The 14,007-nt window shown below is 48.6% G+C and overlaps 8 non-coding genes across 8 annotated transcripts; all 8 read right to left on the minus strand.

Moving 5' to 3' along the window:
• Nucleotides 1-2,558: 2,558 nt before the first annotated feature.
• Nucleotides 2,559-2,631, minus strand: Trnav-gac (transfer RNA valine (anticodon GAC)). Its single transcript has one exon. It is a non-coding gene; the product is annotated as a tRNA-Val (tRNA).
• A 157-nt stretch (nucleotides 2,632-2,788) lies between these two features.
• Trnav-cac (transfer RNA valine (anticodon CAC)) lies at nucleotides 2,789-2,861 on the minus strand. Its single transcript has one exon. It is a non-coding gene; the product is annotated as a tRNA-Val (tRNA).
• A 3,070-nt stretch (nucleotides 2,862-5,931) lies between these two features.
• Trnav-gac (transfer RNA valine (anticodon GAC)) lies at nucleotides 5,932-6,004 on the minus strand. The gene has a single exon. It is a non-coding gene; the product is annotated as a tRNA-Val (tRNA).
• Nucleotides 6,005-6,161: 157 nt separating this feature from the next.
• Trnav-cac (transfer RNA valine (anticodon CAC)) lies at nucleotides 6,162-6,234 on the minus strand. Its single transcript has one exon. It is a non-coding gene; the product is annotated as a tRNA-Val (tRNA).
• Nucleotides 6,235-9,304: 3,070 nt separating this feature from the next.
• Trnav-gac (transfer RNA valine (anticodon GAC)) lies at nucleotides 9,305-9,377 on the minus strand. The gene has a single exon. It is a non-coding gene; the product is annotated as a tRNA-Val (tRNA).
• A 157-nt stretch (nucleotides 9,378-9,534) lies between these two features.
• Trnav-cac (transfer RNA valine (anticodon CAC)) lies at nucleotides 9,535-9,607 on the minus strand. Its single transcript has one exon. It is a non-coding gene; the product is annotated as a tRNA-Val (tRNA).
• A 3,068-nt stretch (nucleotides 9,608-12,675) lies between these two features.
• Nucleotides 12,676-12,748, minus strand: Trnav-gac (transfer RNA valine (anticodon GAC)). Its single transcript has one exon. It is a non-coding gene; the product is annotated as a tRNA-Val (tRNA).
• Nucleotides 12,749-12,905: 157 nt separating this feature from the next.
• On the minus strand, nucleotides 12,906-12,978 carry Trnav-cac (transfer RNA valine (anticodon CAC)). Its single transcript has one exon. It is a non-coding gene; the product is annotated as a tRNA-Val (tRNA).
• Between the last annotated feature and the right edge of the window lie 1,029 nt (nucleotides 12,979-14,007).

Here is a 14,007-nt window from a genome sequence, read left to right on the forward strand (position 1 = left end):
ATTTTATTGCTCGCTCTCCGTCCAGTAAATCGCCGGGTCCAGACGGCCTGCCTAAAGAATTTTATCTCCGTTTTTGGCCTCTTTTGGGTGGCATTTTTACGCAGATTTTAAATGAGATTGTCAGGGGGATGGATGTGCCTGTCGATTTTAAAGTAGGGAAAATTGTTTTAATTCCGAAGTCTTCTGGTCGTTTATCTGCTGCCAATCTTCGTCCGCTCACATTGCTGAATTTTGACTACAAGACAGCTGCTAGAGCGCTCAATAGCCGGTTGTCCTCTCTGCTTCGGGGTGTGATTGGTGCACATCAATGTTGTTTTCATGATAGATCTATTCTGACACCAGTAGCCGAATATCGGGATGTTGTCTCGGTTGCGGCGGTTACTAACGTACATTGTGCCTTTGCCTTCCTTGATTTTCATAAGGCTTTTGATCACGTCAGTCATGTGTTTTTAGATCGTGTTTTAGGTACAATAGGTTTTAACGGTTCATCACGTGGTGTTCTTGGCAATTTGTATAGGGGAATAACAGCTCGGGTGTCAGTCAATGGGCAGCTGACGCCGCCCATTGCTATCCGCCGCGGAGTGCCTCAGGGTAGTCCGCTCTCTATGTCTTTATTCGTATTGTCCCTGGAACCGCTGCTTCGGACTATTGCTCACAAGCTTCAGGGTATGTCCCTCTCTGGTGGGAAGCTCTCGGTTAAGGCATATGCGGATGATGTCGTTGTTCTCCTCCGTCAACGTGATGATATCCCGTTGTTGAAAGGGGCAGTTGATGCATACTGTCGTGTCTCTGGAGCGCGTCTCAATCAGGGTAAATGTAAGTTCCTTGATATTCGAGGATTTCGCGATGCTGACGTCCCTTGGGCCACTGTTGTCGATCGCCATACGTCCTTGGGGATTATCATTGATCGGTGTCCTCTAAAAATGGCGGCTCTCAATTGGAAATCGGTCACCGAGAAGATACAGGGGGCTCTGATGGTCCATGAGCAGCGCTCTGCTACCATTTTGCAAAAAGTCAGAATTTTAGACACCTACGTTCTATGTAAAGCTTATTATGTTGCTCAGCTGTTCCCACTTCCCATGATGGTGGCGAAAAGGTTGCGCCAATTGTCTAGCAGGTTTATATGGAAGGGCCATCTATTCAAGTTACGTTACGAGGTAATGACGAAACCGCGTCTCTCCGGAGGCTTGGGCCTCTCTGACATTACTCGCAAGGCGTCTGCTTTGTACGTCCGCCGAACGACTCTAATTGTTACGCAAGAAGTGACTTCAATTACATCCAGGCTTTTTACTGTTGTGCGTCCGGCGAGCCTTGCTCCACCTGTCGATGTCGGACGCCTAAATTTTAAGTTGAAACACATTCGGGAATTTTACATTGCGGTGAGTTACCTCGGTGACGTCTTCTTGCGGCGACCGGTGCCAACGACCAAGGGCTTGATTGCCCGCTGGGAGGGGCTGGCCGGTCCCAATCCAATAGAACTGGCGTCTCCACCTGTGTCCTGGAGGAACGTCTGGAAGAATGTTAGTCTGCCGATCCACTCTATGGCCGTGGCGTCCACGTGGTATAGGGTAATAAATAATTTGGTTCCCACCAATGTACGACTGCACCGTATTGGTCTTTCTGACACGGACACCTGTACTCGGTGCGGTCTCGTGGATACCCTTGAACATCGATTCACCTGCTGTGGGCACCTTGCTAATTGGCGTTGGCTCAGGAAACAACTTGCTTTTGTCACTAGGTCTGCTGAAGCCGCTTATACTATTGACATCATCGTCCGGCCCGATTCTTCCTTTTTTCCGCGAACGAAGATCCATACCGTCATGTGGTTGATTGGCCATTTCGTACATTTTGTCAACGGTTGTCATGAAGAGGATGGACACCTAGCGTTTCGGCAGTACATGCTTACTGCTTACTGGCAGCGCTTGCGATTGCCAGGCCTCCGAGATGATTTTGCCAATATGCTTAGCCTGACATTTGAAAGAGAGGGTGTTGGCTAAGGTCACCTGTGTGAGCCATTTTCTTTTATACTGTTTCTGGATTTGCCGCCTTTATGTATGTTTCTTCTCTACACCAGGACTGAAGTTTTCCGTGTTTTAATCTTTATTTCAGTAAGCAGTCTACATTATATAGTCATGTTTCAGGATTTTAATTTCAGTAGTGTACTTCTTTTGAAGTGGCAGTGTTGTGGATGTTCCTTAATATTTTTTTCAATAGATATATTTGTTAGAGGAATAATAATTACGCATTCATTTTCTCATAATGTGCTGAGACTGAATTGCAGGCATTTAAAAAAAAAAAAAAAAAAAGGGGTATGATTCCTGCTTAGGGTGCAGGAGGTCCCGGGTTCAAATCCCGGACGAGCCCTAGCGTTTTGTGCAAACTGATCGCACGTCAGTGGCTGAGTCAGCGCAAAAAGCTCGCCGTCAATATCAAATGAATTTCTTATTCGATGTGAGCAATTGACACTCGGGTCCGACGCGTGAAGGCGATTACGAAGGTTTCGGGTACAGATGGTAGCAGATGCATGTTAGTACGTCTTGCTTAAAGTGATGAAAAAGTGTTTCCGCCCGGGATCGAACCGGGGACCTTCTGCGTGTCAGGCAGACGTGATAACCGCTACACCACGGAAACTGCTTGTGTGCACCTTACTTCACAGACAACTTATAGTGATGTTGCCATCGTAACTAAAAAATTCAATAAATGTGGTACTTGCAAACGAAGGGACATGCAGCAGATCCACACACGACGTGGCTCATTGGAGGACAATACGACATAGGCAGGAAAATACTGTTCCCGCCCGGGATCGAACCGGGGACCTTCTGCGTGTGAAGCAGACGTGATAACCGCTACACTACGGAAACGACGGACCTGAGGAGTCCATCCTTGTTCACTCGAACTTGCCTCAGACTTTCTCTCGTCCGCGAATGCACACACGACAGTTCTTTTGTCAGCCTGGAACCCATCACAGCCGAGGGCTCAAGAAGTCTTCGGGGTGCTCGAGAGGGTGTCTGCCGTAGCACCCCTAACGAGATAGCGGCGTTTCGCGCAGTCGTTATTGCAAGTCATATCAGCAAAAGCAATCACTTTCTCAGCAGCAGGCAGTGCGAGCCCAGCGGCAGCTCTACATGAAGGTACCAATAGCCCAGGAAGGCCGCCGACCGCAGGAATTCGCGCCGCCCCCATCCCGCCAGCGTACACGAGACTTCCAGGGCACCCTGGACGACATCGAGGGACTGGAATAATTGGCATTCGCCGTGTCACAGGGCTCGTTGGTCTAGGGGTACGGAAGATGTCTTTGGGGATCTAACTGCGACGATCGCGCCTGACGCGAACGGCGAATTTCTCCGGGAGTTCCAGGTAGATGAGATTTTCGATTTTATTGCTCGCTCTCCGTCCAGTAAATCGCCGGGTCCAGACGGCCTGCCTAAAGAATTTTATCTCCGTTTTTGGCCTCTTTTGGGTGGCATTTTTACGCAGATTTTAAATGAGATTGTCAGGGGGATGGATGTGCCTGTCGATTTTAAAGTAGGGAAAATTGTTTTAATTCCGAAGTCTTCTGGTCGTTTATCTGCTGCCAATCTTCGTCCGCTCACATTGCTGAATTTTGACTACAAGACAGCTGCTAGAGCGCTCAATAGCCGGTTGTCCTCTCTGCTTCGGGGTGTGATTGGTGCACATCAATGTTGTTTTCATGATAGATCTATTCTGACACCAGTAGCCGAATATCGGGATGTTGTCTCGGTTGCGGCGGTTACTAACGTACATTGTGCCTTTGCCTTCCTTGATTTTCATAAGGCTTTTGATCACGTCAGTCATGTGTTTTTAGATCGTGTTTTAGGTACAATAGGTTTTAACGGTTCATCACGTGGTGTTCTTGGCAATTTGTATAGGGGAATAACAGCTCGGGTGTCAGTCAATGGGCAGCTGACGCCGCCCATTGCTATCCGCCGCGGAGTGCCTCAGGGTAGTCCGCTCTCTATGTCTTTATTCGTATTGTCCCTGGAACCGCTGCTTCGGACTATTGCTCACAAGCTTCAGGGTATGTCCCTCTCTGGTGGGAAGCTCTCGGTTAAGGCATATGCGGATGATGTCGTTGTTCTCCTCCGTCAACGTGATGATATCCCGTTGTTGAAAGGGGCAGTTGATGCATACTGTCGTGTCTCTGGAGCGCGTCTCAATCAGGGTAAATGTAAGTTCCTTGATATTCGAGGATTTCGCGATGCTGACGTCCCTTGGGCCACTGTTGTCGATCGCCATACGTCCTTGGGGATTATCATTGATCGGTGTCCTCTAAAAATGGCGGCTCTCAATTGGAAATCGGTCACCGAGAAGATACAGGGGGCTCTGATGGTCCATGAGCAGCGCTCTGCTACCATTTTGCAAAAAGTCAGAATTTTAGACACCTACGTTCTATGTAAAGCTTATTATGTTGCTCAGCTGTTCCCACTTCCCATGATGGTGGCGAAAAGGTTGCGCCAATTGTCTAGCAGGTTTATATGGAAGGGCCATCTATTCAAGTTACGTTACGAGGTAATGACGAAACCGCGTCTCTCCGGAGGCTTGGGCCTCTCTGACATTACTCGCAAGGCGTCTGCTTTGTACGTCCGCCGAACGACTCTAATTGTTACGCAAGAAGTGACTTCAATTACATCCAGGCTTTTTACTGTTGTGCGTCCGGCGAGCCTTGCTCCACCTGTCGATGTCGGACGCCTAAATTTTAAGTTGAAACACATTCGGGAATTTTACATTGCGGTGAGTTACCTCGGTGACGTCTTCTTGCGGCGACCGGTGCCAACGACCAAGGGCTTGATTGCCCGCTGGGAGGGGCTGGCCGGTCCCAATCCAATAGAACTGGCGTCTCCACCTGTGTCCTGGAGGAACGTCTGGAAGAATGTTAGTCTGCCGATCCACTCTATGGCCGTGGCGTCCACGTGGTATAGGGTAATAAATAATTTGGTTCCCACCAATGTACGACTGCACCGTATTGGTCTTTCTGACACGGACACCTGTACTCGGTGCGGTCTCGTGGATACCCTTGAACATCGATTCACCTGCTGTGGGCACCTTGCTAATTGGCGTTGGCTCAGGAAACAACTTGCTTTTGTCACTAGGTCTGCTGAAGCCGCTTATACTATTGACATCATCGTCCGGCCCGATTCTTCCTTTTTTCCGCGAACGAAGATCCATACCGTCATGTGGTTGATTGGCCATTTCGTACATTTTGTCAACGGTTGTCATGAAGAGGATGGACACCTAGCGTTTCGGCAGTACATGCTTACTGCTTACTGGCAGCGCTTGCGATTGCCAGGCCTCCGAGATGATTTTGCCAATATGCTTAGCCTGACATTTGAAAGAGAGGGTGTTGGCTAAGGTCACCTGTGTGAGCCATTTTCTTTTATACTGTTTCTGGATTTGCCGCCTTTATGTATGTTTCTTCTCTACACCAGGACTGAAGTTTTCCGTGTTTTAATCTTTATTTCAGTAAGCAGTCTACATTATATAGTCATGTTTCAGGATTTTAATTTCAGTAGTGTACTTCTTTTGAAGTGGCAGTGTTGTGGATGTTCCTTAATATTTTTTTCAATAGATATATTTGTTAGAGGAATAATAATTACGCATTCATTTTCTCATAATGTGCTGAGACTGAATTGCAGGCATTTAAAAAAAAAAAAAAAAAAAGGGGTATGATTCCTGCTTAGGGTGCAGGAGGTCCCGGGTTCAAATCCCGGACGAGCCCTAGCGTTTTGTGCAAACTGATCGCACGTCAGTGGCTGAGTCAGCGCAAAAAGCTCGCCGTCAATATCAAATGAATTTCTTATTCGATGTGAGCAATTGACACTCGGGTCCGACGCGTGAAGGCGATTACGAAGGTTTCGGGTACAGATGGTAGCAGATGCATGTTAGTACGTCTTGCTTAAAGTGATGAAAAAGTGTTTCCGCCCGGGATCGAACCGGGGACCTTCTGCGTGTCAGGCAGACGTGATAACCGCTACACCACGGAAACTGCTTGTGTGCACCTTACTTCACAGACAACTTATAGTGATGTTGCCATCGTAACTAAAAAATTCAATAAATGTGGTACTTGCAAACGAAGGGACATGCAGCAGATCCACACACGACGTGGCTCATTGGAGGACAATACGACATAGGCAGGAAAATACTGTTCCCGCCCGGGATCGAACCGGGGACCTTCTGCGTGTGAAGCAGACGTGATAACCGCTACACTACGGAAACGACGGACCTGAGGAGTCCATCCTTGTTCACTCGAACTTGCCTCAGACTTTCTCTCGTCCGCGAATGCACACACGACAGTTCTTTTGTCAGCCTGGAACCCATCACAGCCGAGGGCTCAAGAAGTCTTCGGGGTGCTCGAGAGGGTGTCTGCCGTAGCACCCCTAACGAGATAGCGGCGTTTCGCGCAGTCGTTATTGCAAGTCATATCAGCAAAAGCAATCACTTTCTCAGCAGCAGGCAGTGCGAGCCCAGCGGCAGCTCTACATGAAGGTACCAATAGCCCAGGAAGGCCGCCGACCGCAGGAATTCGCGCCGCCCCCATCCCGCCAGCGTACACGAGACTTCCAGGGCACCCTGGACGACATCGAGGGACTGGAATAATTGGCATTCGCCGTGTCACAGGGCTCGTTGGTCTAGGGGTACGGAAGATGTCTTTGGGGATCTAACTGCGACGATCGCGCCTGACGCGAACGGCGAATTTCTCCGGGAGTTCCAGGTAGATGAGATTTTCGATTTTATTGCTCGCTCTCCGTCCAGTAAATCGCCGGGTCCAGACGGCCTGCCTAAAGAATTTTATCTCCGTTTTTGGCCTCTTTTGGGTGGCATTTTTACGCAGATTTTAAATGAGATTGTCAGGGGGATGGATGTGCCTGTCGATTTTAAAGTAGGGAAAATTGTTTTAATTCCGAAGTCTTCTGGTCGTTTATCTGCTGCCAATCTTCGTCCGCTCACATTGCTGAATTTTGACTACAAGACAGCTGCTAGAGCGCTCAATAGCCGGTTGTCCTCTCTGCTTCGGGGTGTGATTGGTGCACATCAATGTTGTTTTCATGATAGATCTATTCTGACACCAGTAGCCGAATATCGGGATGTTGTCTCGGTTGCGGCGGTTACTAACGTACATTGTGCCTTTGCCTTCCTTGATTTTCATAAGGCTTTTGATCACGTCAGTCATGTGTTTTTAGATCGTGTTTTAGGTACAATAGGTTTTAACGGTTCATCACGTGGTGTTCTTGGCAATTTGTATAGGGGAATAACAGCTCGGGTGTCAGTCAATGGGCAGCTGACGCCGCCCATTGCTATCCGCCGCGGAGTGCCTCAGGGTAGTCCGCTCTCTATGTCTTTATTCGTATTGTCCCTGGAACCGCTGCTTCGGACTATTGCTCTCAAGCTTCAGGGTATGTCCCTCTCTGGTGGGAAGCTCTCGGTTAAGGCATATGCGGATGATGTCGTTGTTCTCCTCCGTCAACGTGATGATATCCCGTTGTTGAAAGGGGCAGTTGATGCATACTGTCGTGTCTCTGGAGCGCGTCTCAATCAGGGTAAATGTAAGTTCCTTGATATTCGAGGATTTCGCGATGCTGACGTCCCTTGGGCCACTGTTGTCGATCGCCATACGTCCTTGGGGATTATCATTGATCGGTGTCCTCTAAAAATGGCGGCTCTCAATTGGAAATCGGTCACCGAGAAGATACAGGGGGCTCTGATGGTCCATGAGCAGCGCTCTGCTACCATTTTGCAAAAAGTCAGAATTTTAGACACCTACGTTCTATGTAAAGCTTATTATGTTGCTCAGCTGTTCCCTCTTCCCATGATGGTGGCGAAAAGGTTGCGCCAATTGTCTAGCAGGTTTATATGGAAGGGCCATCTATTCAAGTTACGTTACGAGGTAATGACGAAACCGCGTCTCTCCGGAGGCTTGGGCCTCTCTGACATTACTCGCAAGGCGTCTGCTTTGTACGTCCGCCGAACGACTCTAATTGTTACGCATGAAGTGACTTCAATTACATCCAGGCTTTTTACTGTTGTGCGTCCGGCGAGCCTTGCTCCACCTGTCGATGTCGGACGCCTAAATTTTAAGTTGAAACACATTCGGGAATTTTACATTGCGGTGAGTTACCTCGGTGACGTCTTCTTGCGGCGACCGGTGCCAACGACCAAGGGCTTGATTGCCCGCTGGGAGGGGCTGGCCGGTCCCAATCCAATAGAACTGGCGTCTCCACCTGTGTCCTGGAGGAACGTCTGGAAGAATGTTAGTCTGCCGATCCACTCTATGGCCGTGGCGTCCACGTGGTATAGGGTAATAAATAATTTGGTTCCCACCAATGTACGACTGCACCGTATTGGTCTTTCTGACACGGACACCTGTACTCGGTGCGGTCTCGTGGATACCCTTGAACATCGATTCACCTGCTGTGGGCACCTTGCTAATTGGCGTTGGCTCAGGAAACAACTTGCTTTTGTCACTAGGTCTGCTGAAGCCGCTTATACTATTGACATCATCGTCCGGCCCGATTCTTCCTTTTTTCCGCGAACGAAGATCCATACCGTCATGTGGTTGATTGGCCATTTCGTACATTTTGTCAACGGTTGTCATGAAGAGGATGGACACCTAGCGTTTCGGCAGTACATGCTTACTGCTTACTGGCAGCGCTTGCGATTGCCAGGCCTCCGAGATGATTTTGCCAATATGCTTAGCCTGACATTTGAAAGAGAGGGTGTTGGCTAAGGTCACCTGTGTGAGCCATTTTCTTTTATACTGTTTCTGGATTTGCCGCCTTTATGTATGTTTCTTCTCTACACCAGGACTGAAGTTTTCCGTGTTTTAATCTTTATTTCAGTAAGCAGTCTACATTATATAGTCATGTTTCAGGATTTTAATTTCAGTAGTGTACTTCTTTTGAAGTGGCAGTGTTGTGGATGTTCCTTAATATTTTTTTCAATAGATATATTTGTTAGAGGAATAATAATTACGCATTCATTTTCTCATAATGTGCTGAGACTGAATTGCAGGCATTTAAAAAAAAAAAAAAAAAAAGGGGTATGATTCCTGCTTAGGGTGCAGGAGGTCCCGGGTTCAAATCCCGGACGAGCCCTAGCGTTTTGTGCAAACTGATCGCACGTCAGTGGCTGAGTCAGCGCAAAAAGCTCGCCGTCAATATCAAATGAATTTCTTATTCGATGTGAGCAATTGACACTCGGGTCCGACGCGTGAAGGCGATTACGAAGGTTTCGGGTACAGATGGTAGCAGATGCATGTTAGTACGTCTTGCTTAAAGTGATGAAAAAGTGTTTCCGCCCGGGATCGAACCGGGGACCTTCTGCGTGTCAGGCAGACGTGATAACCGCTACACCACGGAAACTGCTTGTGTGCACCTTACTTCACAGACAACTTATAGTGATGTTGCCATCGTAACTAAAAAATTCAATAAATGTGGTACTTGCAAACGAAGGGACATGCAGCAGATCCACACACGACGTGGCTCATTGGAGGACAATACGACATAGGCAGGAAAATACTGTTCCCGCCCGGGATCGAACCGGGGACCTTCTGCGTGTGAAGCAGACGTGATAACCGCTACACTACGGAAACGACGGACCTGAGGAGTCCATCCTTGTTCACTCGAACTTGCCTCAGACTTTCTCTCGTCCGCGAATGCACACACGACAGTTCTTTTGTCAGCCTGGAACCCATCACAGCCGAGGGCTCAAGAAGTCTTCGGGGTGCTCGAGAGGGTGTCTGCCGTAGCACCCCTAACGAGATAGCGGCGTTTCGCGCAGTCGTTATTGCAAGTCATATCAGCAAAAGCAATCACTTTCTCAGCAGCAGGCAGTGCGAGCCCAGCGGCAGCTCTACATGAAGGTACCAATAGCCCAGGAAGGCCGCCGACCGCAGGAATTCGCGCCGCCCCCATCCCGCCAGCGTACACGAGACTTCCAGGGCACCCTGGACGACATCGAGGGACTGGAATAATTGGCATTCGCCGTGTCACAGGGCTCGTTGGTCTAGGGGTACGGAAGATGTCTTTGGGGATCTAACTGCGACGATCGCGCCTGACGCGAACGGCGAATTTCTCCGGGAGTTCCAGGTAGATGAGATTTTCGATTTTATTGCTCGCTCTCCGTCCAGTAAATCGCCGGGTCCAGACGGCCTGCCTAAAGAATTTTATCTCCGTTTTTGGCCTCTTTTGGGTGGCATTTTTACGCAGATTTTAAATGAGATTGTCAGGGGGATGGATGTGCCTGTCGATTTTAAAGTAGGGAAAATTGTTTTAATTCCGAAGTCTTCTGGTCGTTTATCTGCTGCCAATCTTCGTCCGCTCACATTGCTGAATTTTGACTACAAGACAGCTGCTAGAGCGCTCAATAGCCGGTTGTCCTCTCTGCTTCGGGGTGTGATTGGTGCACATCAATGTTGTTTTCATGATAGATCTATTCTGACACCAGTAGCCGAATATCGGGATGTTGTCTCGGTTGCGGCGGTTACAAACGTACATTGTGCCTTTGCCTTCCTTGATTTTCATAAGGCTTTTGATCACGTCAGTCATGTGTTTTTAGATCGTGTTTTAGGTACAATAGGTTTTAACGGTTCATCACGTGGTGTTCTTGGCAATTTGTATAGGGGAATAACAGCTCGGGTGTCAGTCAATGGGCAGCTGACGCCGCCCATTGCTATCCGCCGCGGAGTGCCTCAGGGTAGTCCGCTCTCTATGTCTTTATTCGTATTGTCCCTGGAACCGCTGCTTCGGACTATTGCTCTCAAGCTTCAGGGTATGTCCCTCTCTGGTGGGAAGCTCTCGGTTAAGGCATATGCGGATGATGTCGTTGTTCTCCTCCGTCAACGTGATGATATCCCGTTGTTGAAAGGGGCAGTTGATGCATACTGTCGTGTCTCTGGAGCGCGTCTCAATCAGGGTAAATGTAAGTTCCTTGATATTCGAGGATTTCGCGATGCTGACGTCCCTTGGGCCACTGTTGTCGATCGCCATTCGTCCTTGGGGATTATCATTGATCGGTGTCCTCTAAAAATGGCGGCTCTCAATTGGAAATCGGTCACCGAGAAGATACAGGGGGCTCTGATGGTCCATGAGCAGCGCTCTGCTACCATTTTGCAAAAAGTCAGAATTTTAGACACCTACGTTCTATGTAAAGCTTATTATGTTGCTCAGCTGTTCCCACTTCCCATGATGGTGGCGAAAAGGTTGCGCCAATTGTCTAGCAGGTTTATATGGAAGGGCCATCTATTCAAGTTACGTTACGAGGTAATGACGAAACCGCGTCTCTCCGGAGGCTTGGGCCTCTCTGACATTACTCGCAAGGCGTCTGCTTTGTACGTCCGCCGAACGACTCTAATTGTTACGCAAGAAGTGACTTCAATTACATCCAGGCTTTTTACTGTTGTGCGCCCGGCGAGCCTTGCTCCACCTGTCGATGTCGGACGCCTAAATTTTAAGTTGAAACACATTCGGGAATTTTACATTGCGGTGAGTTACCTCGGTGACGTCTTCTTGCGGCGACCGGTGCCAACGACCAAGGGCTTGATTGCCCGCTGGGAGGGGCTGGCCGGTCCCAATCCAATAGAACTGGCGTCTCCACCTGTGTCCTGGAGGAACGTCTGGAAGAATGTTAGTCTGCCGATCCACTCTATGGCCGTGGCGTTCACGTGGTATAGGGTAATAAATAATTTGGTTCCCACCAATGTACGACTGCACCGTATTGGTCTTTCTGACACGGACACCTGTACTCGGTGCGGTCTCGTGGATACCCTTGAACATCGATTCACCTGCTGTGGGCACCTTGCTAATTGGCGTTGGCTCAGGAAACAACTTGCTTTTGTCACTAGGTCTGCTGAAGCCGCTTATACTATTGACATCATCGTCCGGCCCGATTCTTCCTTTTTTCCGCGAACGAAGCTCCATACCGTCATGTGGTTGATTGGCCATTTCGTACATTTTGTCAACGGTTGTCATGAAGAGGATGGACACCTAGCGTTTCGGCAGTACATGCTTACTGCTTACTGGCAGCGCTTGCGATTGCCAGGCCTCCGAGATGATTTTGCCAATATGCTTAGCCTGACATTTGAAAGAGAGGGTGTTGGCTAAGGTCACCTGTGTGAGCCATTTTCTTTTGTACTGTTTCTGGATTTGCCGCCTTTATGTATGTTTCTTCTCTACACCAGGACTGAAGTTTTTCGTGTTTTAATCTTTATTTCAGTAAGCAGTCTACATTATATAGTCATGTTTCAGGATTTTAATTTCAGTAGTGTACTTCTTTTGAAGTGGCAGTGTTGTGGATGTTCCTTAATATTTTTTTCAATAGATATATTTGTTAGAGGAATAATAATTACGCATTCATTTTCTCATAATGTGCTGAGACTGAATTGCAGGCATTTAAAAAAAAAAAAAAAAAGGGGTATGATTCCTGCTTAGGGTGCAGGAGGTCCCGGGTTCAAATCCCGGACGAGCCCTAGCGTTTTGTGCAAACTGATCGCACGTCAGTGGCTGAGTCAGCGCAAAAAGCTCGCCGTCAATATCAAATGAATTTCTTATTCGATGTGAGCAATTGACACTCGGGTCCGACGCGTGAAGGCGATTACGAAGGTTTTGGGTACAGATGGTAGCAGATGCATGTTAGTACGTCTTGCTTAAAGTGATGAAAAAGTGTTTCCGCCCGGGATCGAACCGGGGACCTTCTGCGTGTCAGGCAGACGTGATAACCGCTACACCACGGAAACTGCTTGTGTGCACCTTACTTCACAGACGACTTATAGTGATGTTGCCATCGTAACTAAAAAATTCAATAAATGTGGTACTTGCAAACGAAGGGACATGCAGAAGATCCACACACGACGTGGCTCATTGGAGGACAATACGACATAGGCAGGAAAATACTGTTCCCGCCCGGGATCGAACCGGGGACCTTCTGCGTGTGAAGCAGACGTGATAACCGCTACACTACGGAAACGACGGACCTGAGGAGTCCATCCTTGTTCACTCGAACTTGCCTCAGACTTTCTCTCGTCCGCGAATGCACACACGACAGTTCTTTTGTCAGCCTGGAACCCATCACAGCCGAGGGCTCAAGAAGTCTTCGGGGTGCTCGAGAGGGTGTCTGCCGTAGCACCCCTAACGAGATAGCGGCGTTTCGCGCAGTCGTTATTGCAAGTCATATCAGCAAAAGCAATCACTTTCTCAGCAGCAGGCAGTGCGAGCCCAGCGGCAGCTCTACATGAAGGTACCAATAGCCCAGGAAGGCCGCCGACCGCAGGAATTCGCGCCGCCCCCATCCCGCCAGCGTACACGAGACTTCCAGGGCACCCTGGACGACATCGAGGGACTGGAATAATTGGCATTCGCCGTGTCACAGGGCTCGTTGGTCTAGGGGTACGGAAGATGTCTTTGGGGATCTAACTGCGACGATCGCGCCTGACGCGAACGGCGAATTTCTCCGGGAGTTCCAGGTAGATGAGATTTTCGATTTTATTGCTCGCTCTCCGTCCAGTAAATCGCCGGGTCCAGACGGCCTGCCTAAAGAATTTTATCTCCGTTTTTGGCCTCTTTTGGGTGGCATTTTTACGCAGATTTTAAATGAGATTGTCAGGGGGATGGATGTGCCTGCCGATTTTAAAGTAGGGAAAATTGTTTTAATTCCGAAGTCTTCTGGTCGTTTATGTGCTGCCAATCTTCGTCCGCTCACATTGCTGAATTTTGACTACAAGACAGCTGCTAGAGCGCTCAATAGCCGGTTGTCCTCTCTGCTTCGGGGTGTGATTGGTGCACATCAATGTTGTTTTCATGATAGATCTATTCTGACACCAGTAGCCGAATATCGGGATGTTGTCTCGGTTGCGGCGGTTACTAACGTACATTGTGCCTTTGCCTTCCTTGATTTTCATAAGGCTTTTGATCACGTCAGTCATGTGTTTTTAGATCGTGTTTTAGGTACAATAGGTTTTAACGCTTCATCACGTGGTGTTCTTGGCAATTTGTATAG

This window comes from Schistocerca serialis, chromosome 2 (assembly GCF_023864345.2).
Source record: "Schistocerca serialis cubense isolate TAMUIC-IGC-003099 chromosome 2, iqSchSeri2.2, whole genome shotgun sequence".
NCBI classification, from domain to species: domain Eukaryota; kingdom Metazoa; phylum Arthropoda; class Insecta; order Orthoptera; family Acrididae; genus Schistocerca; species Schistocerca serialis.